Raw genomic sequence first — 13,287 nt, forward strand, 5'->3', positions numbered from 1 at the left:
AGGGTGCAGAGGGCAAAGCAGAGAGATTCCCACACAGAGGATTGGTGCTGACCAGCACTCACCAGCCTGAGGGACTTGTCTGCTCACCCGCTGGGGCGGGTGGGGGCTGGGAGCTGAAGCTCAGGCTTCAGAGGTCAGACCCCAGGGAGAGGACTGGGGTTGGCTGTGTGAACACAGCCTGAAGGGGGCTAGTGCGCCACATCTAGCCGGAAGGGAGTCCAGGAAAAAGTCTGGACCTACCTAAGAGGCAAGAGACCATTGTTTCAGGGTGCACGAGGAGAGGGGATTCAGAGCACCGCCTTAACGAGCTCCAGAGACGGGCATGAGCTGCGGCTATCAGCACAGGCACCAGAGACGGGCATGAAATGCTAAGGCTGCTGTTGCAGCTACCAAGAAGCCTGTGTGCAAGGACAGTTCACTATCTACACCTCCCCTCCTGGGAGCCTGTGCAGCCCACCACTGCCAGGGTCCCATGATCCAGGGACAACTTCCCCAGGAGAACACAAGGCGTGCTTCAGGCTGCTGCAATGTCATGACGGCCTCTGCCGCCACAGGCTTGCCCCACATTCCGTACTCCTCCCTCACCCCCAGCCTGAGTGAGCCAGAGCCCCCTAATCAGCCACTCCTTTAACCCCCTCCTGTCTGGATGAAGAACAGATGTCAGAGGGTGACCTACATGCAGAGGCGGGGCCAAATCCAAAGCTGAACCCCAGTAGCTCTGCAAACAAAGAAGAGAAAGGGAAATTTCTCTGTGCAGCCTCAGGAGCAGCGGATTAAATCTCCACAGTTAACTTGATGTACCCTGCATCTGTGGAATACCTGAATAGACAACAAATTATCCCAAAATTGAGGCAGTGGACTTTGTGAGCAGCTGTAGACTTGGGGTTTGCTTTCTGCATCTAATTTGTTTTTGGTCTTATGTTTATCTTAGTATTTAGAGTTTACTATCATTGGTATATTTGTTTCTTGATTTGGTTGCTCCCTTCCTTATTTTGTTTATATATAGATATATATAATTTCCTCCTTTTTCTCTTTTTGTGAGTGTGTATGGGTATGCTTCTTTGTGTGATTCTGTCTGTATAGCTATGCTTTTACCATTTCTCCTACGGTTCTCTCTGTCAATTTTTTTCTTTTTTTTTTAGTATAATTTTTAGTGCTTGTTATCATTGATGGATTTGTTTTTTGGTTTGGTTGCTCTCTAGTTTCTTCCTTTTTTATTACTTTTTAATTTTTTTATTTTTAAGAATATTTTTTAACTCTTTATTTTAATAACTTTATTTTATAATATTTTACTTTATTTATTTATTTAGTTTTTCTCCCTTTTCTTCTGAGCAGTGTGGCTGACAGGTTCTTGGTGCTCCAGCGGGGTGTCAGGCCTGAGCCTCTTAGGTGGGAGATATGACTTCACCATATTGGTCTACCAGAGAACTCCAGGCCCAACGTAATACCAAATGGCAAAAGCTCTCCCAGAGATCTCCATCTCAACACTAAGACCCAGCTCTACTCAACGATCAGGAAGCTACAGTGCTGGACACCCTATGCCAAACAATTAGCAAGACAGGAACACAAACCAACCCATTAGAAGAGAGGCTGCCTAAAATCATAATAAGTTCGCAGACAACCCAAAACACACCACCGGACGTGGTCCTGCCCACCAGAAAGACAAGATCTAGCCTCATCCACCAGAACACAGGCACCAGTCCCCTCCACCAGGAAGTCTACACAACACACTGAACCAACTTTACCCACTGGGGGCAGATACCAAAAACAATGGGAACTATGAACCAGCAGCCTGCGAAAAGGAGACCCCAAACACACTAAGTTAAGCAAAATGAAAAGACAGAGAAATACGCAGCAGGTGAAGGAGCAAGGTAAAAACCCACCAGACCAAATAAATGAAGAGGAAATAGGCAGTCTATTTGAAAAAGAATTCAGAGTAATGATAGTAAAGATGATCCAAAATCTTGGAAATACAATTGAGAAAATACAAGGAATGTTTAACAAGGACCTGGAAGAATTAAAGAGCAAACAAACGATGAGGAACACAATAAACGAAATAAAAAATTCTCTAGAAGGAATCGATAGCAGAATAACTGAGGCAGAAGAATGGATAAGTGACCTGGAAGATAAAATAGTAGAAATAACAACTGCAGAGCAGAATAAAGAAAAAAAAATGAAAAGAATTGAGGATAGTCTCAGAGACATCTGGGACAAAAATAAACGCACCAACATTCGAATTATAGGAGTCCCAGAAGAAGAAGAGAGAAAAAAGGGACTGAGAAAATACGTGAAGAGATTATAGTTGAAAATTTATGTTACATGGGAAAGGAAATAGTCAATCAAGTCCAGGAAGTGCAGAGAGTCCCATCTACGATAAATCCAAGAAGAAACATGCCAAGACACATATTAATCAAACAATCAAAAATTAATATCAAAGGAAAAATATTAAAAGGAGCAAGGGAAAAGCAACAAATAATATACAAGGGAATCCCCATAAGGTTAACAGCTGATCTTTCAGCAGAAACTCTGCAAGCCAGAAGGGAGAAGCAGGACATATTTAAAGTGATGAAAGGGAAAAACTTACAACCAAGATTACTCTGCCCAGCAAGGATCTCATTCAGATTTGACGGAGAAATTAAAACCTTTAGAGACAAGCAAACGCTAAGAGAATTCAGCACAACCAAACCAGCTCTACAAAAAATGCTAAAGGAACTTCTCTAAGTGGGAAACACAAGAGAAGGAAAAGAAATACAAAAACAAACCCAAAACAACTAAGAAAATGATAATAGAAACATACACAATGATAATTACCTTAAATGTAAATGAATTAAATGCTCCCACCAAAAGACATAGACTGGCAGAATGGATACAAAAACAAGACCCATATATATGCTGTCTACCAGAGACCCACTTCAGACCTACGGACACATACAGACAGAAAGTGAGGGGATGGAAAAGATATTCCATGCAAAAGGAAATCAAAAGAAAGCTAGAGTAGCAATTCTCATACCAGATGAAATAGACTTTAACATAAAGACAATTATAAGAGACAAAAAAGGACACTACATAATGATCAAGGGATCAATCCAAGAAGAAGATATAAGAATTGTAGATATTTATGCACCCAACATAGGAGCACCTCATTACATAAGGCAAATGCTAAGAGCCATAAAAGGGGAAATCGATAGTAACACAATCATAGTAGGGGACTTTAACACCCCACTTTAACCAACGGACAGATCACCCAAAATGAAAATAAATAAGGAAACACAAGCTTTAAATGACACATTAAACAAGATGGACTTAATTGATATTTATATGACATTCCATCCAAAAACAACAGAATATACTTTCTTCTCAAGTGCTCATGGAACATTCTCCAGGATAGATCATATCTTGGGTCACATATCAAGCCTTGGTAAATTTAAGAAAATTGAAATCATATCAAGCATCTTTTCCGACCACAATGCTATGAGACTAGATATCAATTACAGGAAAAAATCTGTAAAAAATACAAACACATGGAGGCTAAACGATACACTACTAAATAACCAAGAGATCACTGAAGAAATCAAAGAGGAAATCAAAGAATGCCTAGAAACAAATAACAATGAAAACACAACGACCCAAACCTATGGGATGCAGCAAAAGCATTTCTAGGAGTGAAGTTTATAGCAATACAAGCCTACCTCAAGAAACAAGAAACATCTCAAATAAACAACCTAACCTTACACCTAAAGCAGTGAGAGAAAGAAGAACCAAAAAACCCCAAAGTTAGCAGAAGGAAAGAAATCATAAAGATCAGATCAGAAATAAATGAAAAAGAAATGAAGGAAATGACAGCAAAGATCAATACAACTAAAAGCTGGTTCTTTGAGAAGATAAACAAAATTGATAAACCATTAGCCAGACTCATCAAGGAAAAAAGGGAGAAGACGCACATCAACAGAATTAGAAATGAAAAAGGAGAAGTAACAACTGACACTGCATAAATACAAAGGATCATGAGAGATTACTACGAGCAGCTATATGCCAATAAAATGGACGACCTGGAAGAAATGGGCAAATTCTTACAAAAGCACAACCTTCTGAGACTGAACCAGGAAGAAACAGAATATATAAACAGACCAATCACAAGCACTGAAATTCAAACTGTGATTAAAAATCTTCCAACAAACAAAAGCCCAGGACCAGATGGCTTCACAGGCGAATTCTATCAAACATTTAGAAAAGAGCTAACACCTATCCTTCTGAAAATCTTCCAAAATATAGCAGAGGGAGGAACACTCCCAACCTCATTCTATGAGGCCACCATCACCCTGATATCAAAACCAGACAAAGATGTCACAAAAAAAGGAAACTACAGGCCAATATAACTGATGAACATAGATGCAAAAGTCCTCAACAAAACACTAGCAAACAGAATCCGACAGCTCATTAAAAGGATCATACACCATGATCAAGTGGGGTTTACCCCAGGAATGCAAGGATTCTTCAATGTACACAAATCAATCAATGTGATAATCCATATTAACAAACTGAAGGATAAAAACTATATGATCATCTCAATACATGAAGAAAAAGCTTTTGACAAAATTCAACACCGATGTATGATAAAAACCCTCCAGAAAGTAGGCATAGAGGGAACTTACCTAAACATAATAAAGGCCATGTATGACAAACCCCCAGCCAACATCGTTTTCAATGGTGAAAAACTGAAACCGTTTCCACTAAGATTAGGAACAAGACAAGGTTGTCCACTTTCACCACTATTATTCAACATACTTTTGGAAGTTTTAGCCACAGCACTCTGAGAAAAAGAAGAAATAAAAGGAATCCAAATTGGAAGAGAAGAAGTAAAAGTGTCACTGTTTGCAGACGACATGATACTATACATAGAGAATCCTAAAGATGTTACTAGAGCTAATCAATGAATTTGGTAGAGTGGCAGGATACAAAATTAATGCACGGAAATCTGTTGCATTCCTACACACTAATGATGAAAAGTCTGAAAGAGAAATTAAGGAAACACTCCCATTTATCACTGCAACGAAAAGAATAAAATACCTAGGAATAAACCTACCTAAGGAGACAAAAGACCTGTATGCAGAAAACTCTAAGACACTGATGAAAGAAATTAAAGATGATACAAACAGATGGAGAGATATACCATGTTCTTGGATTGGAAGAATCAACATTGTGAAAATGACTATACTACCCAAAGCAATCTACAGATTCAATGCAATCCCTATCAAACTACTAATGGCATTTTTCACAGAAATAGAACAAAAAATTTCACAATTTGTATAGAAACACAGAAGACCCCAAATAGCCAAAGCAATCTTGAGAAAGAAAAACAGAGCTGGAGGAATTAGGCTCTCTGACTTCAAACTATACTCCAAAGCTACAGTCATCAAGACAGTATGGTACTGGCACAAAAACAGAAATATAGATCAATGGAACAGGATAGAAAGCCCAGAGATAAACCCACGCACATATGGCCACCTTATCTTTTATAAAGGAGGCAAGAATATACAACGGAGAAAAGACAGCCTCTTCAATAAGTGGTGCTGGGAAAACTGGACAGCTACATGTAAAAGAATGAAATTAGAACACTCCCTAACACCATACACGAAAATAAACTCAAAATGGATTAAAGACCTAAAATCTATAAAGACCTATAAATCTCTTAGAGGAAAACATAGGCAGAACACTCTATGACATAAATCACTGCAAGATCCTTTTTGACCCACCTCCTAGAGAAATGGAAATAAAAACAAAAATAAACAAATGGGACCTAATGAAACTTAAAAGCTTTTGCACAGCAAAGGAAGCCATAAACAAGATGAAAAGACAACCCTCAGAATGGGAGAAAATATTTGCAAATGAAGCAACTGACAAAGGATTCATCTCCAAAATATACAGGCAGCTCATGCAGCTCAATATCAAAAAAAAAAAAAAGAACCAACCCAATCCAAAAATGGGGAGAAAACCTAAATAGAAAATTTTCCAAAGAAGATATACATATTGACAACAAACACATGAAAAGATACTCAACATCATTAATCATTAGAGAAATGCAAATCAAAACTACAATGAGGTATCACCTCACACTGGTCAGAATGGCCATCATCAAAACATCTACAAACAATAAATGCTGGAGAGGGTGTGGAGAAAAGGGAACCCTCTTGCACTGTTGGTGGGAATATAAATTGATACAGCCACTATGGAGAACAGTATGGAGTTTCCTTATAAAACTAAAAATAGAAGTACCAAATGACCCAGAAATCCCACTACTGGACATATACCCTGATTAAACCATAATTCAAAAAGAGTCATGTACCACAATGTTCATTGCAGCACTATTTACAATAGCCAGGACATGGAAGCAACCGAAGTGTCTATCGACAGATGAATGGATAAAGAAGATATGGCACATATACACAATGGAATATTACTCAGCCATAAAAAGAAGTGAACTTGAGTTATTTGTAGTGAGGTGGATGGACCTAGAGACTGTCATACAGAGTGAAGTAAGTCAAAAGTATAAAAACTAATACTGTATGCTAACAAATATATATGGAATATAGAAAAAAGAAAGGTTCTGAAGAACCTAGGGGCAGGACAGTGATAAAGACGCAGACAGAGAATGGACTTGAGGACATGGGGAGTGGGAAGGGTAAGCTGGGACGAACTGAAAGACTGCCATGGACATATATACACTACCAAATGTAAAATAGATAGCTAGTGGGAAGCAGATGCATAACACAGGGAGATCAGCTTGGTGCTTTGTGTCCACCTAGAGGGTGGGATAGGGATGGTGGGAGTGAGACGCAAGAGGGAGGAGATATGGGGATATGTGTATATGTATAGCTGATTCACTTTGTTATACAGCAGAAACTAGCACATCATTGTAAAACAATTATACTCCAATAAAGATGTTAAAAAAAAAGAGATGACAAGATAAGCTCTCTGATTAAAAAAATTTTTTTTAAATAAAATAAAATTGGTAACCAAAAGGACCTAGTCTATAGCCCACGGAACTCTGCTCAGTATTCTATAATAACCTAAATGGGAAAAGAATTTGAAAACAATAGATATATGTATGTGTATAACTGAATCACTTTGTTGTAAACCTAAAACTAACACAACATTGTTAATCAACTATATTCCAATATAAAATAAAATGTTTTTAAAAAAGTAAATGTCTTATTCATAGTAGTAACACAAAATATGAAGTACATATACCAAGAAGAAGTATGGAAGAATTTTTGGAAGAAAAATATCCCAAAGACACAAAAGAAGATTTGAACAATTTAGATATATAATGTATACTTTTGGCATTCACAAGTTTGTTGTTGCCAAAAATTTCATTTTTTGTTCAAATCCCAAGCAGCCTTGAATAGCCACTGTATATAATTGGTTGGGGAATAAAATTTATATTATCTATTGGATTAAACTACCAGAAGCCAGTATTTTTATCCCAATATAGCTACTATACTGTCTGTTCATAATAACACGTGCATTTTATGGAAAATTTATAATAGTGTTTTTTAAAATATTTTCTTAAACATCATGGAACCATTATGCTATTTATTTATTTGCAAAATTACGTTCTATTTACACTACTGAATCCTGCTTTTTTCTTAAAAGTTTATTTTGAGCATGATCAAAAATCATTAAATACTCTTTGAAAATACTCACCGTGTTAAATAGTCTTTGAAAATATTTACCACGTTAAATATCTGCAGCCTATGAAGGTACCACAATGCACTTAACCATTTTTCTCTCTCATCTAGCATTTTTTCCTCAACCAGGCTATCACCCCTACCAAGGTACGTCTGTTGTCAAGACCACTAGTGACCTCCAATGTTGCCAAATACAATAGTCTGCTCTGCTTCAACTTTCTCGACCTATAAGCACCATTCAACAAAGTTGGCTACTCACTTCCTAACTTCTACCTCCAAAATATATCTGGAATCTGTTCACTTCCATTAGTCTGCATTAGTGCCCTGGTCTAAGGCATTAATTTTCATCTAGACCACTGTAATAAGATTTCAAAATAATTACTCTGCTTCTTATTTTGTTCACTATAATCCATTCTCCAAGAAGCAGCAAAAGTGAGCTTTTAAAATGTAATCAGTTTATGTTATATTCTTTTCAAGATCTTTCAATAGCTTCTCAACACATTTAGAATAAAGTTCAAATTCCTTAGAGGTTCTACAAGGTCCTATGTAAGTCTTCCTCTTTTTAGTTGATTGCATAGAACTAGGTGTCTTTCTATTGTTCAAATATGCTAAGTCTTTTTCTGTCTTGGAGTTTTACTTCAATCTAGAAAACTCTTTCCCTCAGATCTCAGTTTAAATGCCATCACCTAACTATCTAAAGTAGTCCCCAGTTTCTCTCCATCAACTCATCATGTTTTTCTTCATTATAGTACTTATCAGTACTTGGTTTGCTTTTTTCTTTTTTTTTTTCTTTCTTTTTTTTTTTTTAATTTATTGCCTGTCTCCCTCCAATAAAATGTAAAGTCTTTGAGAGAAATGATTTTGTGTGTCTCATTTCTACTATATTCCCAGGGTCTCAGACAGTGTCTGGTGTGTTGTGGCTGATGAACAAATAATTGTGACTAAATTTATGAATGAATAAATGAATGATATTTTGGTATTTTGAATTATTTTCAATTATTATGATTGTGCTACCATTAATATTTTATATATAAACATTTTCCTATTTTTAAAAGGTAGGCAAGATTCCTAGAAAAAAAATGTTTCAATGGGTACATGTATGAGGGCTCAGAATATGTTCAAAACTTATTTTCAGAAAGATTGTAATAATTTTTACTTTTATAAGCAGCATATGAAAGTGCTCATTTCCACTAGTATTATTACCATTTATTAATCCATTAATCCATCATAATTTCAGAGGCAAAATGTTGTACTATTGATGCTTTAATTTGCAATTATATGATTACTGAAAAGATTGAACAAATACATTTATACTTTATATACTTTTAATATAGTTCAGTGAATTAGCTGTTTATATCCTTTGCCCATTTAATTTTTCTTAGGTATATCTTATAGTAGTTATATCCAGAATCTATAGAATCAAGCATCTATAATCAGATTGCATGAGTTTCAAATTCTATCACTACAGTTTAGCCATGAGTCCTTGGGAAAGCTATTTGACCTCTCTGTGCCTTAGTTTACCCATACATAAAATGGTGATAATAGTAGCTACCTCATAGGACTGTCATGAGAATTAAATGTGTCACTACAGGTAAAAAAAAAAAAATACAAAGAAAGAAACTAAGAATAGTACCAAAAATATTGGCCTTTGACCTCTATCTTATACTGTACACAAAAATCAACTAAAAATGGATTAAAGACTTAAGCATAAAACCTGAAACCATAAAATTCCTAGAAGAAAACACAGGGGAAAAGCTCTTTGGCATTGCTCTTGGCAATGATTATTTGGATTTGACACTGAAAACAAAGGCAACAAAAGGAAAAATAAACAAGTGTTTTGGCATAACAAAGTAAACTATCAACAAAATGAAAAGGCAGCCTATGAAATTAGAGAAAGTATTTGCGAACTGTATATCTCATAAGGGGTTAATGTTCAAAAAATGTAAGGAACACTTACAATCCAATAGCAAAACCACAAATAACCCAATTTAAAAATGGGCAAAGGACCTGGATAGGTATTTTTCCAAAGAAGACATACAAATGGCCAATAGGTATATGAAAAGAAATTCTCAACATCACTAATCATTAGGGATATGAAAGTCAAAACCACGAGATAGCACCACACACCTGTTAGGGTGTCTATTATCAAAAAAAAAGAGATAACAAATGTTGGTGAGGATGTGAAGAAAAGAGAACCCTTGGGAATGTTGGTGTAAATGTATATTGGTACAGCAGTTATGGAAAACAGTATGGAGGTTCCTCAAATAATTAAAGATAGAACTACCATATGATCCAGCAATCCCACTCCTGGGTATATATCCAAAGGAAAAGAAATTACTTTCTCAAAGAGATGTCTGTACTCCCATGTTCATTGCAGCATTGTTCAGAATAGCCAAGATATGGAAACAAACTAAATGTCTGTTGACAGATGAATGGATAAAGAAAATGTGATACACACACACACACACGCACATGCATACGCACACACAAACACATAAACACAACTGAATATTCTTCAGACTTTAAAAAGAAGGAAATTCTGGCATTTGTGACCTGGAGGACATTATACTAAGTGTAATACGCCAGTCAGAGAGGGACAAATACTGTATGATATAATTTACATGTAGGCTACTGGTACAAGTTGGTGGACTGAGCACATATATTTATCTCTTTTTTTTTTTTGCTGAAGACTCATTGAAATTAGAGGGGAAATAATGATTGTTAATGAAAATATGTATGAGCTCTCTTGATATTTTTAGATATCATTGGACAGAATATCTTAATGAATTTCAAAATATTTAAAATATAATTAAATCATTTAGACCATATCAGAGTAAGTGTCTAACCCAGAAACTGACAAAGGGTAAGACAAAAGTAGAGGTGGAATTGTTTATTCCTTGGAGGCAAAACCACATACCTGGTCTGAAATTAAACTCAGTACTGTGAAGATTAAGAAAGAGTAGCTAGGGGCCATAAGTAATGGTAAATGAGTGAAGTTTTATCTACAGAAAATCAGTGTGGGATACTTAGGGAGTTTGGGACTGACATGCACACACTGCTATATTTTAAATGGATAACCAACAAGGACCTACTGTATAGCACAGAGAACTCTGCTCAATATTATATAAAAACCTAAATGGGAAAAGAATTTGAAAAAGAATAGATACATGTATGTGTATAACTGAATCACTTTGCTGTACAGCTGAAACTAACACAGCATTGTTAATCAACTAGACTCCAATATAAAATAAAAAGTTAAAAAAAACACCACTAGTTTAATTAAGAAAAAAAAGAAAATCAGTGTGAATTAACTTATGCCACAATTTCCTTTGTATGTCATGTACAAACACTCAGAATATAACTGGAGATTTAATCTATAAATAATTTCCGCCTGTGGAAACTAGAGCTCCTAGCATTGGTGTTGACAACCCAGAGAAGCAACCTTCCTTGTCCTAGCATTGGTGTTTGAGGTATGTGTGTTCTGCCTGCTAGATTCATATATATACACACAGTAAAATGAATCCTGTCAGTTGATGTGATCTGCTGATATTCAAAGAGCTCAGCCTTAGCTTTTCCATTGCAGAAATCTGATAGGCAAAAGTAGACTTCACAAATGCAAAAGGAAACCCATCCAGCTACTTATGTAAGAAAACCTGTTCCTTTATTCCTAAATACAAATTGACAACAAAGAAATAACTAGATGTTTGAAAAAAATCTAGTGGCACAAAAGAGAACCAAAGTAAACAAATGAAATTATTGACCCCAGGGAAAATGAAAATACGTGAAGTTGTCAAAAAATACACACACACAATTATAAATACTGTAAGTTTCAAGAAGATATTGCACATATAACTTAATATGGTATGGTAAGAAAGAATCAAGGAATAACTCAGAATACTTTGAACTTAAATATATGGTATCAAATATTAAAAAGGGTGTATGAAAGATGGAGTCAAGGGTATTTCCCAGAATAAAAATGAAAGTTTACAAAGAGATAGAGAATATGAGAATAAAGAAAATATATACTTAGAATCATGTCAGGAGGTCCAGTATCTAGTAAAGGAGTCACAGAAGGTTAATAAAAATAGAAAGGATGAAATTCTAAAGAAATAAAGAAAAATTACCAGACCTGAAGGAAGACATGTGCCTTCAAGTTGAAAAGGCCCATTGAGTGCCAAGAAGTATGCATGAAAAATAAAAACATACCTAAACACAATATTGTTTGTGTTTTTTACAGTAATTACAGTAGACTAAGTACAAAGAAATCCTAAAAATTTCTTAAGGAGAAAAACATGTTCTACTGCAAAGAAACAATAATTAGACTAGCATATGATTCCCATATGGGTAAAAATGGATTGCAGCAGATATTATAGCATGCCTTCAACATCTTTAGCAAAATTATACTGAATCATAAATTAACCATGAGAAATAAAGCCATTTTCAGACATTCAACTACTCATAAAGTTTACTATTCACTTACCATTTATAAAATAACTCTGAATGTACTTTTGTAATAACAGTAAAAATAATCTAAGAAAAAAGAGAAATATTGGTAATATTTCAAACGACTGGAAAATGAGATAATAAAAATACAGTTTTCAATAGAATCAAAAGCATGAAATATTTAGTACTAAATAAAGTGAAAGACATGCAAGACCTCTGTACTGAAAAGTAGGAAGCACCACTGACGCAAATTATAGGAGATTTGACATAAATTAAGAGCTAAATCATGCTCATAGATTGGAAGATTTAATATTTTTAAGCTGTCATTCTCTACAAATCAATCTGTAGATGTAAAATAAGATGTCCATCATAATGTCAGCAAACTATATTTTAAAAACTGATTCTAAAATGTATATGAAAATGCAAAAAACAGAATTGCCGAAACTCTTAAAGAAGTATAAGGTTTGGAACTTCAAAACTTATAAAAATACAGTAATCAAAACAGAGTGATATTGGCAAAAGGATAGACAACTTGATTAATAAAACAAAACAATATATGGCACTGGAACAATTGTATATGTGGAAAATTGACCCATTTCTCATACTAATACAAAATTTAAATAAAGTTGGTTTATGAATCTAAATATAACATCTAAAAGTAGAAAGCTTTTAGGAGATAACATAAGAGAATACCTTTATTGCCTTGGGGTTAGCAAAAAGGACTAACCATAAAATATATGATAAATTGGATTTCACCAAACTTTTGCTTATAAAAATATCATTATGAAAATGTATAGTCATGATAGTGTTATAAAATATGTGCCATGCATGTATCTCACAAAGACTTTATCCAGAATATATAAAAAGTCCTACAATTAAATAATAAAAAGACAGTAAATGGATAACAGTCTTGAACAGACATTTCTCAAAAGAAGATATATGAAAGCACAATAAGTATAGAGGTATCTCATTGTCTTTTCAGTTTAAAATTTCCTAATGACTAATAATGATAAGCATGTTTTTATGTGCTTATTTGACATTCTTCTATCTTCTTTGGTGAAGCGTCTGTTCAAATATTTTGCTGTTTTTAAAAATTGTCGTGTGTCATATAAAGTGAATTCCTTATATCTTCTGAATATAAATCTTTTATCAGATG

At 35.0% G+C, this 13,287-nt stretch overlaps 1 pseudogene across 1 annotated transcript in view; it reads right to left on the reverse strand.

Moving 5' to 3' along the window:
- LOC309620717 (ferritin heavy chain pseudogene) overlaps positions 1-13,287 on the reverse strand; it is a 501,140-nt pseudogene that overhangs the window by 385,324 nt on the left and 102,529 nt on the right. The gene's annotated exons all lie outside the window — the stretch shown is intronic.

Source organism: Balaenoptera borealis, assembly GCF_965194805.1.
Source record: "Balaenoptera borealis genome assembly, chromosome: X".
Taxonomy (NCBI): Eukaryota; Metazoa; Chordata; class Mammalia; order Artiodactyla; family Balaenopteridae; genus Balaenoptera; species Balaenoptera borealis.